The sequence below is a fragment of the Peromyscus leucopus genome, chromosome 4 (assembly GCF_004664715.2).
Source record: "Peromyscus leucopus breed LL Stock chromosome 4, UCI_PerLeu_2.1, whole genome shotgun sequence".
NCBI lineage: Eukaryota > Metazoa > Chordata > Mammalia > Rodentia > Cricetidae > Peromyscus > Peromyscus leucopus.
Window position 1 is genome coordinate 98,446,845 of NC_051066.1, and position 11,001 is coordinate 98,457,845.

General features: G+C 46.9%; 3 non-coding genes across 3 annotated transcripts; 1 reads left to right on the plus strand and 2 right to left on the minus strand.

Annotated features, from left to right (window-relative positions):
- Positions 1 to 8,023: 8,023 nt before the first annotated feature.
- Positions 8,024 to 8,095, minus strand: Trnah-gug. The gene has a single exon. It is a non-coding gene; the product is annotated as a tRNA-His (tRNA).
- A 1,401-nt stretch (positions 8,096 to 9,496) lies between these two features.
- On the minus strand, positions 9,497 to 9,568 carry Trnah-gug. Its single transcript has one exon. It is a non-coding gene; the product is annotated as a tRNA-His (tRNA).
- A 538-nt stretch (positions 9,569 to 10,106) lies between these two features.
- Trnah-gug lies at positions 10,107 to 10,178 on the plus strand. The gene has a single exon. It is a non-coding gene; the product is annotated as a tRNA-His (tRNA).
- Positions 10,179 to 11,001: the final 823 nt, after the last annotated feature.

The following is an 11,001-nucleotide window of genomic DNA, read 5'->3' on the forward strand; positions in this document are numbered from 1 at the left end:
AACACACTGCAGTAAACTATCTGCTTTATCTCACCGTGGTACTGGCTCTGCACACTGCTTCTGTGCCTCGCCACTCTCTTAGAGTTGCTTATAGTTGTTTCTGAGACAGGGCCTCATACTGTAGCTGGCCAGGAATTCCCTGTAAAAGCTCAGTCTGGTTTAAACTAGCGATCCTCTGCCCCAGGCTCCAGAGAGGGTTGAGTTGATGGGTATGAGCAGAGAAAAGGTAAGTCTCCAAAGAGGGGTGAGTTCAAAGCTAAGGAAGGAGGGTGTGATGGGAAAACAGCAAATCTATTATTCCTGTGATTCCAGATTTCAAATATGTTAAATTTCTTGCTATGCGCAAATTCTAATGTATATGAATTCCTATACAGTGATGTGACCTCTGATCTCCTGGGGGGGACCTCTGATCTCCTGGGGTGGGGATGTCTTGTTGTATTGTCATTTTTTTTCAAGTCTAGCTGGGGTACTCCCGGGTAATACAAATGCTATTGTTGTATTGTAGATTATCATTTTTTCAGGTCTAGCTGGGGTACTCCCAGGTAATACAAATGCTATTGTTGTATTGCAGATTATCATTTTTTTCAGGTCTAGCTGGGTACTCCAGGTAATACAAATGCTATTGTTGTATTGCAGATTATCATTTTTTCAGGTCTAGCTGGGGTACTCCCAGGTAATACAAATGCTATTGTTGTATTGCAGATTATCATTTTTTTCAGGTCTAGCTGGGGTACTCCCAGGTAATACAAATGCTATTGGACTCCAGCTACACACTGAAAAGACACTGAAAACTGTCGCTTCGTGAGGTATAATACAGGAAATAAGAGGTTCCCATTCCAGAGTGTACAGTTTAAAATATTAACTAACGATACAAAGGGAACAAAAGACATGGCAGGTACCGAGGAGATTCTAGCTAATCCCTATGGGAAGGGTCGCCACAATCACCAAATGTGAAAGGATGGAGGAGTCATTGGTCAGGAGTCAACAGCTGCATGATCTAGCCAGCTACATGGGCAGGACAATGCCCCTGGTCCTGTCCTAGAGCAGGGTAAAGATAGTTGTTGGTGTGAAAATTAAGGGTGACGAAGGATATGAGCTAGCTTGTTTGTGACTGGTCCTTGCTATGTGGCCCTGGCTAGCCTGGTAGTCACCTTGCCGTCAGGTCTGCCCTCAGATTCACGGCAAGCCTGTGGTCTCAAGCTTCCCAAGTGCTGGGGTTACAGGTGTGAGCCACCACACTAGCTGTGTTTGCTTCAAAAAATGTAAAATTCGGGGAGCATGGTGGTGCCTGGTGGCTAGGATGAGAGTGATCTCCATAGGCTCATAAGCTTTGGGGAAGGATTGGGAGGTGTGGCCTTGCTGGAGGAGGTGTGGCTTTGTTGGAGTAGGTGTGTCACTGAGGGTGGGCTTGGAGGATTCGAAAACCCACCACAGGCCCAGCCCCTGCCACCCCTCACCCACTCCCCACCACAGGCCCAGCCTTGCCACCCCTCCCCCACTCCCCACCTCTGCTTGCTGCTTGAGGATCAGGATGTAAAGCTCTCAGCTACTTCTCCAGCGCCATGCCTGCCAGCCTGCCACCATGCTCTCTGCCATGATGATAATGGACTAACTAACCTTCTGAAACTGTAAACAAGTCCTCAATTAAATGCCTTCTTCTGTAAGTTGCCTTGGTCATGGTGTCTCTTCATAGCAATAGAACATTGACTAATACATGATACACACAAACAATCCCAGTTCTTGGGAGGTTGAAACCACAGGTTCAAGGATATCATCTTGATAAAGAATTTGTGGCCAGCCTGGGCTGTCTGAAACCCTGTCCTGTAGCATGAATCTTAAAAGTTCTTATTAATAAAATCAAACCCAAGGCCAGTTATTGGGGTGAATACTTGAAGGTCAGAGATACAGAACAAGCCACAGCTATCTCACCTCACCAGTTCCTCAGCTGGTCCTGTTTCCTCAGACTGGAAGCCTCTGAGTCCTCATCCAGAATGAATCCCAGCTGAACTGTGCTGCTTCAAAGCCTGAAAGCTTAACCAGCTGAATGTTTAACCAGCCACATGCTTAACCAGCCAAATGCTTCTAGTTTCTGGTCCTCATGCCTTATATACCTTTCTGCTTTCTACTATCACTCCCTAGGATTAAAGGCTTGCTTTCTGGGATTAAAGGAGTGAGTCACCATGCCTGGCTGTTTCCAATGTGGCCTTGAACTCACAGAGATCCCAGATGGATTTCTGCCTCTGAAATGTTAGGATTAAAGGTGTGTGCTATCACTGCCTAACTAGTGGCTTTTCTGTTCTCTGACCCCAGATAAGTTTATTAAGGTACACAATATTTTGGGGAACACAATACCACCACACTGTCCCACAGACAAAAACAAACCTGCAGTACTGGCTGGGTGTGGTGGTGCACACCTTTAATCCCAGCACTTGGAAGGCAGAGGCAGGAGGATCTCTGGGAGTTTGAAGCCAGCCTGGTCTACATATTGGGTTCCAGGACAGCCAGGGCTACGTAACAGAGAGACCCTGTCTCAAAAAGCAAAAACAGAACCCTGTAAAATATGGCGGGCATGCCTATCATCTAGCACTTGGAGGCTATACCGGGAGGATTCCCTTGATGCATTCAAATCCATCCTGGGAGACTCTGTCTCAAAAAACCAAGAAAGTGGGAGCTGAAGAGATGACTTGGTGGTTAAGAGCACTTGCTGCTCTTCCAGAAGGCTGACTTTGGTCTCAGCATCCATGTCGGGCAACTCCAGTCCCAGGGACTCCCACACTTCTAGCACATACACACATGTAAATATAGGCAAAGACACCCATACACATAAAAATAAATAACAAAAAAATTCTAAGATAGGCTTACTAATAAACGTTAAGAGAAAGAGAAGTTCTCAGTAGAAAAGCATGGGTGCAGGCTTCTCAAAGAAGAGCTGAAGAAGCAAGACATTCCCATGTGTGGGTACAGCTCCTGTAGGCTCCTCAAGAGAGTAATGCTCATTGCTTTTGGTGGCTTCTGTTTTTTACAATAATCCATAATTAGGATTTGGAGGGGTTTGAAGTTAGCATATTCAAAGTGTTGCTGAGAAACCCAAATGAGACCACAAGGTGGTTCCTCAGGGGTCCTGGACTGGACTATAATTGATAAGGTGAAAGCCTAGCTCACAAGGATAAGTGAATGTAGGATAACTTTACTATGAGCAAAACTAGCTGTTGTTAGAGATTCTCAGGAGATGTTTGGGGAAATGAATGAGGGCCTACTCAAGGTCATATACTTTCAGAACTTAAGCCTGCTATTATTACTGTAGCATAAAATATCAATGTATGACAGGGAGATCAATACTATGTTGGCAGCCTTTACAGCAAATCTTGTTTTGGAATTTTTTAATATTTAAAAAATGTGTGTGCGTGTGGTGGATAGCTGTTCTAGCTTTGACCTGGAAGTACTACCCCCAGTGAGGCTTCCAGTAACTGTCACACCTACCTATGGCCTGCCCCTGAGGTGGGGTCGAGATGAGACCACTTAAGACCTGAGATCTAGATGTGCTGGCTCTCTTGGTTCCTGGTGATCCTGGATCACGGAGGTAGACTGAGCAGAGTTCTCCAGAGAACACCACTGGACTGTACTTCACCTCTCCCGGATCCTGTAACCTATCCCTTTACTTGTTATAAGCAAAACCCCCAAATAAATCTCCCTTTTAACTACATAGAGTTGCCTTAATACTTTCACCAATATGTGTGTGTGTGTGTGTGTGTGTGTGTGTGTGTGTGTGTGTGTGTGTGTGTAGGGGGTTAGAGTTGGTTGTCTCCTTCCAGAATTCTACTGAGAATTGAACTGAAGTCATTAGCCTTGGTGGTAGGTACCTTTAGAGGCTTCAGTCAGACTCTTGGGCGAGAAAAATCTTCTGTTTCCCCCATGTTATTATATGTTTCCCTGTCTTTCTATACTCCTTCAGGATTTGGATAGATGAAATAAAAGGTGAAGTGCCTTTCCAACCCAGGAAGGCATCGTGAGTGAAGCAAAGGCCTAGAGGTGGTCACAGCATGCTGCGGACAGTGCTCACAGGGGTGGGATTGGAGGGTAGGAATACAATCATTAGGAAAGGGGACAGGATCTCAGAGAGGTAGGGGGATAGACGATGACATTAAAAGTATAGCACAGGGCTGGAGAGCTGGCTCAGCAGTGGAGAGCACTTGTTGCTTTTGCAGAGGCCCTGGATTAACTTCTCAGTGACCACATGGTGGTTCACAACTGCCTGTAACTCCGGTTCTAGGGGATCTGATGCCTTCTTCTGACCTCTAAGGGCTCCTGTACACACATGGTGCACATACATTCAGGCACACACAGACATCCACATAAAAATAAATATATTTTAAAAAATCATTTTTTCACTGGGCGGTTGTGGCGCATGCCTTTTAATCCCAGCACTCGGGAGGCAGAGGCAGGCGGGTCTCTGTGAATTTGAAGCTAGCCTGGTCTCCAAAGTGAGTTCCAGGAAAGGTGCAAAACTACACAGAGAAACCCTGTCTTAAAAAAACAAAAAAAAAAAAAATCATTTTTCAAGCTGAATATAATGGCTCACACCTTTAATTCTGGCATTCTGGAATCAGAGGCAGGCAGATCTCTGTGAGTTTGAAGCCAGCTTAAACAAGCCCCTGACCAGCCAAAGCTGGTGAGAGCCTATGGTGGGGGGGGGGGGGAGAAGGAAAGAAAGAAAGAAGAGAAAAAAAAAAGTAAAAGTAATTTTTCTTTCGGGGCAGGAGTAAAAGTAATTTTTCTTTCGGGGCAGGAGAGATGGCTTCATAGTTAAGAGCACTGGCTATTCTCCCAGAGAGCCTGGGTTTTGTTCCCAGCACCCCCATGGAAGCTTGAGACTCTTTGTGACTCTAGTTCCAGAGGATCTGACACCCTCTTCTGGCCTCCACAGGTACCAGGCATGCACATGGGGACCAGACATGCATGCAGGTGAGACACCCATACACATTTAAAAAGATCATTTTTCAGGCTCTGCAGTTAGGAGCACTTGCTGTTCTTCCAGAGTACTAGCGTTTGATTCTCCAAACTCATGTCTAGAGGCTCACTACTATGTGTAACTTCCTCGCAGGGTATCTGACCCTGTCTTTTGGCCTCCATAGGCAACTGCATACACATGGTGCGCGCACACACACACACACACACACACACACACACACACACACTAACTAAATTAATTAATTAATTAATTAAAAAAATCTGCCAAAAATAAATTTTCAGTGTGATATAATCTATTGCTATCTGTCTTAGGTTTTTTATTGCTGTGAAGAGACACCATGACCACGGCAACTCTTATAAAGGAAAACATTTAATTGGGGCTGGCTTACGGTTTCAGAGGTTTAGTCCGTTATTGTCATGTTGAGAAGCATGGCGGCATGCAGGCAGACATGGTGCTGGAGAAGGAGCTGAGAGTTCTACATCTTGATCCTCATGCAACAAGAAGTGAACTGTGTATCACACTGGGGTTAGTTTGAGTGTATAAGACGTCAAAGCCTGCCTCCATAGTGACACACTTCGTCCATCAAGGCCTCACCTCCTAATAGTGCCACTCCCTATAGGCCACACATTCAAACACATGAGTCCATGGGAAGGGGGCATACCTATTATATGATTCTTCTTTCTGGTGTTCAAATTCTCCCCCTTTGGCCAATGAGAGCCTTCTCAAGAGGTGCCTGTGTGCTTTTTACTTGGTCTCATCAACTTCACATCCATCTTTTCTCTTTCTCAAATATGTGCTCTGTTATTCATTAAGACTGAGAGTGGGCTCCATTTGTTCCAGCTTAAAAAATAATACATATGGGTGTTGTGCCTGATTGTACGTCTGTGTACCGTTTGTGTGCCAGAAGGTATTAGATCCCATTACAGGTGGTTGTGAACCATTGTGTGGGTGCTGGGAATAGAACCCAGGTCCTAGTGCTGTTGCCACTAAACCTCTGCTCCTCATTATACCAATTTCTGTTTGTCCTGCATAGGTTTGATCAACTAACTCACTGTTTAAAAAAATTAAATTAGTTTCCAGTGTTTAAAATTATGGGACATCTTGCATAAAACTCCAAGCTCCTGGCTTCTCCAAAAACACCAGAAAGTCTGGCACACTGGGCTATATTCCCATCAAGTACAACTGGCAGAGGATGAACAGCCTTGGTGCCTTCGAATGAATTCACACTGCCAGAGACTGCCTTAGGGTTTCAGTGAAGCTCCAAGCTTTTACTTCCTTTCTTACTGTCATGTCCCTTTGAAGGCTGGGAAAAATGAAAGGGAAAGTGGAAGGGAGTGAGGAGAGGAAAGGAAGGAGGCAGGACGTGGGTGCAGAGGGTTCGTGTTACTGGAAAATGGGAGAGAACCACTTTCTTTTTGTAGAATCACAGATTCTGTCTTTAATATGAAAATAATACAGTTCTATATTGAAAGAACATAGCATAAAGCAAAATCTTGCAATCATAAAGCAAACCTTGCCACTCATTTATAGGCTGAAAGAAACCCCCTGAAGCCAGGCACACTTATGTATATTGTAATCTCAACTGCTCTAGAGGCGTGAGGACTGAGTTTGAGGCTAGCTTAGCCAGGGAACATAGCAAGATCCTGGGGGAGGGGAAAGACAGAAAACAAAAAGCCCACTGTTCAAATATTTATTTGTGGAGCTGGGTGTGGTAGTGTACTTCTGTAATCTCAGTGCTTGGGAAGTTGAGGCAGGAAAAATCCAGAGTCAACTTTGACAACAAGGTGAGTTCAAGGCCAGCTACACGAGACTCTGCTTAAAAAAAAAAAACAAAAAACCAACAAAAAAATCGAGGTGGAGCTGTGTGTGTTTGGAACACAATTGTGGTCAAAACTTAGAGAATCCAAATGGTGTTGCACATCTGTGACCCCAGCCCTGGGAAGGTTGAAGTAGGAGGATTACAGTGAGCTCCTGGAGAGATGGCTCAGTGGCTAAGAGCTCTTGCTGTTCTTGCAGAGGACTGGGGTCCAGTCCCAGCACTCCAGTTCCGGGATCCACCACCCTCTTTCGGCCTCCCTGGGTATGCGCTATACATGTAGGCAAAATATTAATACATATAAAACAAAATAAATATTTTTAAGATCTTAAAAAAACAAACAAACAAACAAACAACCCAAGGCCTAAAACAATGAAAGCCAGAACAAAAGCCAGAGTGAAAGAAGCAACAAAAAAGACCCAGTGAACCCTGCTGCAAACGCCTTGCATTTTCCAGCTTTAGCGGCCCCACTTACATTGTATCTTTCTTGGCAATAAGAGATGAGACTGAAGGGCTTTCAAGTGGACTGCCAAGACAATTTCCTCTTCCAGGCTCTAAATTCAGGTCTTAATGGATAATCTCTTTCTCCTGTTTTCTTTTTCTTCTCCCTAATGTTCTCTACTCGAACTAGTTGGGAACCAGGGCTGGGAGGTGGCAGATAGAAGGAAGACAGGCCTGGAGATGGGTGGAGATTCCCTCAGGATGAGCTCCCTTACCCACCTAGGCAAAGCTATCACTTCGTGTTCTGTTCTCGTATTATAATTTTTGGGGGTTGGAGGTATAGGTATTTTATGGAAGAAGAGAACTATCTTTACATATATGAATACATTAATTTTTTTTTCACTATCATGACAATATAACGGCACTGGAAAACGACAATACTTGGAGGACGAAGTGAAGAATGAGAACCTTCCGGTCAGACTTGGGCACATGCCGTCTGTAATTACAAACGAACGACCCAGTTTTTAAAAATAAAAAACGGGGAGAGAAAAATACCACAAGGTCACAGGGGTGCTGTTTCGCTCATGTTAAATGGCTTAGACACAGGGTTCCAGGAGGAAGGGATTAGAAGCTGTTCGAGCTGAAGCCGTATTCGGAGCGTTAAAGAATTCTTAGAGGCGGCGATCTTTAGAGCTTAGTGTTCAAGGGAGAGAGAGAGGAACCATGGTTCGTGTAAGAAAATGAAGACTCAAAAGAAAGAAAAAGACGGACCCCTTGCCGTGCCATTGTTGCCACAATGCCGTGACTCGGATTCGAACCGAGGTTGCTGCGGCCACAACGCAGAGTACTAACCACTATACGATCACGGCGAGCTACCGGGGACCTGTAAAATTGCTCTTCCGAATATTCTCTTCAATACTCATAGGCCATCCCACTTCCTGCGTCACTAAATGACCCATCTATTGGGCGGGACTCCAACCTATGGCCTGAGAATGCGCAGGCGCACCGCGCTGTCGCCGCTTGCTGGGCTTTTTAGTTCCTTAGTCCCGGGACATAGAATTCGCTTGTGACAGGTGTGGGGTTTGGCGGGAGACCTTTGAGCATCCGGGGACCCGAGCTGACTGTCTTGGGGGGGCCGGGCTCCGGTGGTCTGGACACTTGCCTGCGGGCTCTGCAGAGTTCCCGGGCCTTCGGGGGCGTTCCCTACTGGATCACCGAGCTGCTGATCCGCCCCCGCCCCCAGCAGTGACCCACCGCGACCTTTGCGGAGGGGGCGAAAGTCCTCAGTACCGGGTTGACCGTGTGGACTTAACTCAGTGACTGGTGTGTCAGCCTCCACCCCGCCCGCCTCTTCCTTCCAGCCTCTCCCACTCCGGGATGCTCCCTTCGCGGCTTTGCGCCCACCTCTGACCCCTCTGGGCGGCAGCTGGGACTCGGTCCGGTTTTTCTCCTTGTCCGTCCACGCTCGCGCCCACACGGCGCCTAGAACGCGACGGATGTTTACTACACAGAGGATGCGACAGCAGTTTCTGACAAGTGAGTTCAAAGTGGCCACGTTTTTAACCTTCTCCTGTTACAGGGCCACTAGAGATCTCGCTAAGCACCAACTAAATCCTTTCCCCATTTCACGCCCGAGCCGGCAGGACATTCTCCTGCTTTCCCTGCTGGCGTGGCTCTCGGTGTCATTCCCCGGCCACAGCGACTGGTGCCCATTCAGTCAACAGGTCCCGACAGACAGCGCGGCGGGGGCGGGCAGGCTCTAAAGATGACCCAGGGCGAACACTTGGGAGAGGACTCACAACGCCTTTTCATGGCCGTGTTCAAGTCTTTGCGTGTTAAGTGGCTGCCTGACAGAGTCCCGTCCTACTTAGAAGAGCTGTCTCGAGGGTCACTCCCTCTGCGGAGCCTCTTCATCACTCTGGCGTCCACTCCAGTGCTTTGAGGGAAGCTTGTAGAGAGCCAAAGCTGTATAGGAAACTTAGAAAAAAACCTCCACCGTACTTTTATGAACACGTACACACATGTATGTTACACTTTCCAGGCTGACGTGTTCTCTGTACTTTGTAGTGAAAAAAATGTATCTTCATCATGAACTGGAACGGAAGCCTCCTGGGTTCTGGTCGTCCACTTTAGCCGGAACTGGTTGGTATAAACGCAGTTCTTAACTGTCACTGGAGTTTGAGATTCCATTTTCCGGAATGTTAGGTCAGGATTAAAATGGAACCGAAGAACAAAACACAGCTCCCTTTGCCGTGCCATTGTTGCCACAATGCCGTGACTCGGATTCGAACCGAGGTTGCTGCGGCCACAACGCAGAGTACTAACCACTATACGATCACGGCGAGCTACCGGGAACCTAGGGTCAGGGATCTTTGCTTGATCTCTTCTCTATTCGTTGTCCCGCCCCCTTCTGACGTCACTGGCTTGCTGGCGTTTGTCTCCGCCTATCATCAACGGCGGGACTCGGGAGTGCGCGCAAGCGCTTTGGTTTCCCCGGCTAGGTCTGCGCACTGGCGGAGTGAATCCCTCCGCTTCGCCGCAGTCTTAACAGCTAGGGGCTGAGCCCCACCCCCCCTTTTATTAAAGGCAGGGTCTCATTTCGTCCAGGCTGGACTCGAACTCGAGATTTTCCCGCCCCCACGTCCCGAGTTTTAGTTTTTCCAGTCGCGATCACGCGGGGCTTGCCAGGCACTTTCATGCTCGTCTCTTTTTTTTGTGGTGCGTTCCCAAGGCCAAGTAGAAACGCAGGGAATCCGTAGCTCCGCGTTACGGTCAGCTGAGGTCTGTGAGGTACAACAGTATAAGGATCGCGGGACATTGGTCGTTCTCATCTCAAGGACGCCACTGGATACGCTTTTCGACGTGGCGTTCCGGTAGCTCGCCGTGATCGTATAGTGGTTAGTACTCTGCGTTGTGGCCGCAGCAACCTCGGTTCGAATCCGAGTCACGGCATTGTGGCAACAATGGCACGGCAAGGGCGCCTTTTTAGCCGGGTCACATCCTTCCTGGTGGCGAAGCCATGGTAACGCCTCGTTAATTAATCAGCCGCCCCTTACGCTTTGTTAATTCTCAGAGATGACTTGTGTTCGGTCGGAACTTAACGTTGCAACTTTGACAGATGAAGTACTGTATCACACTTTTGGATGTATTTCTCCGAGGTACTTTCTTTCCTCATTTTTGCCCCGCCAGTGGCTAAGGCAAATATTAGTCCTTTAAAAACCTCACACGACTGAAAACTCCATCACGAGTGACATGGGAAGTATAGGAACAACGCAAAAAGTAAGAGTTAGAGTGGGGTGGGTAGGAAAACATACCAAACCACGTGACAAATGAAAGCTACCACCGTACTTGAGGCGCTAATTTTTTGTCTTGTTTTGTTTTGTTTTTTTTTTTTTTGTTTTTTTTTTTTTTGTTTTGTTTTTCGAGACAGGTTTTCTCACTCTCACAGAGATCCACCTGGCTCTGCCTCCCGAGTGCTGGGATTAAAGGCGTGTGCTACTGCTGCCTGGCTTTGAGGCGCTAATTCTTGTGGTCACTGTTGAGTGCTAATGAAAGCCTCGTGGGTGCCGGTGTTTTCTCCTGGAGCCTCCTCTAACCAGTCTACCTCAGGTTAAAGCAAAATGCACTTAATACTTTGTTTTATGTGCTTAAAAAAAAAAAAAAAAAAAAAAAAAAAAAAAAAAAAAAACAGTCTCAACAAATTCAGTCCTGTCCTTTGGCATTAGGCCAACTGGAAGTGAATTTTGGAGCTGGCTCTTGGGCAGGTGATGATGGC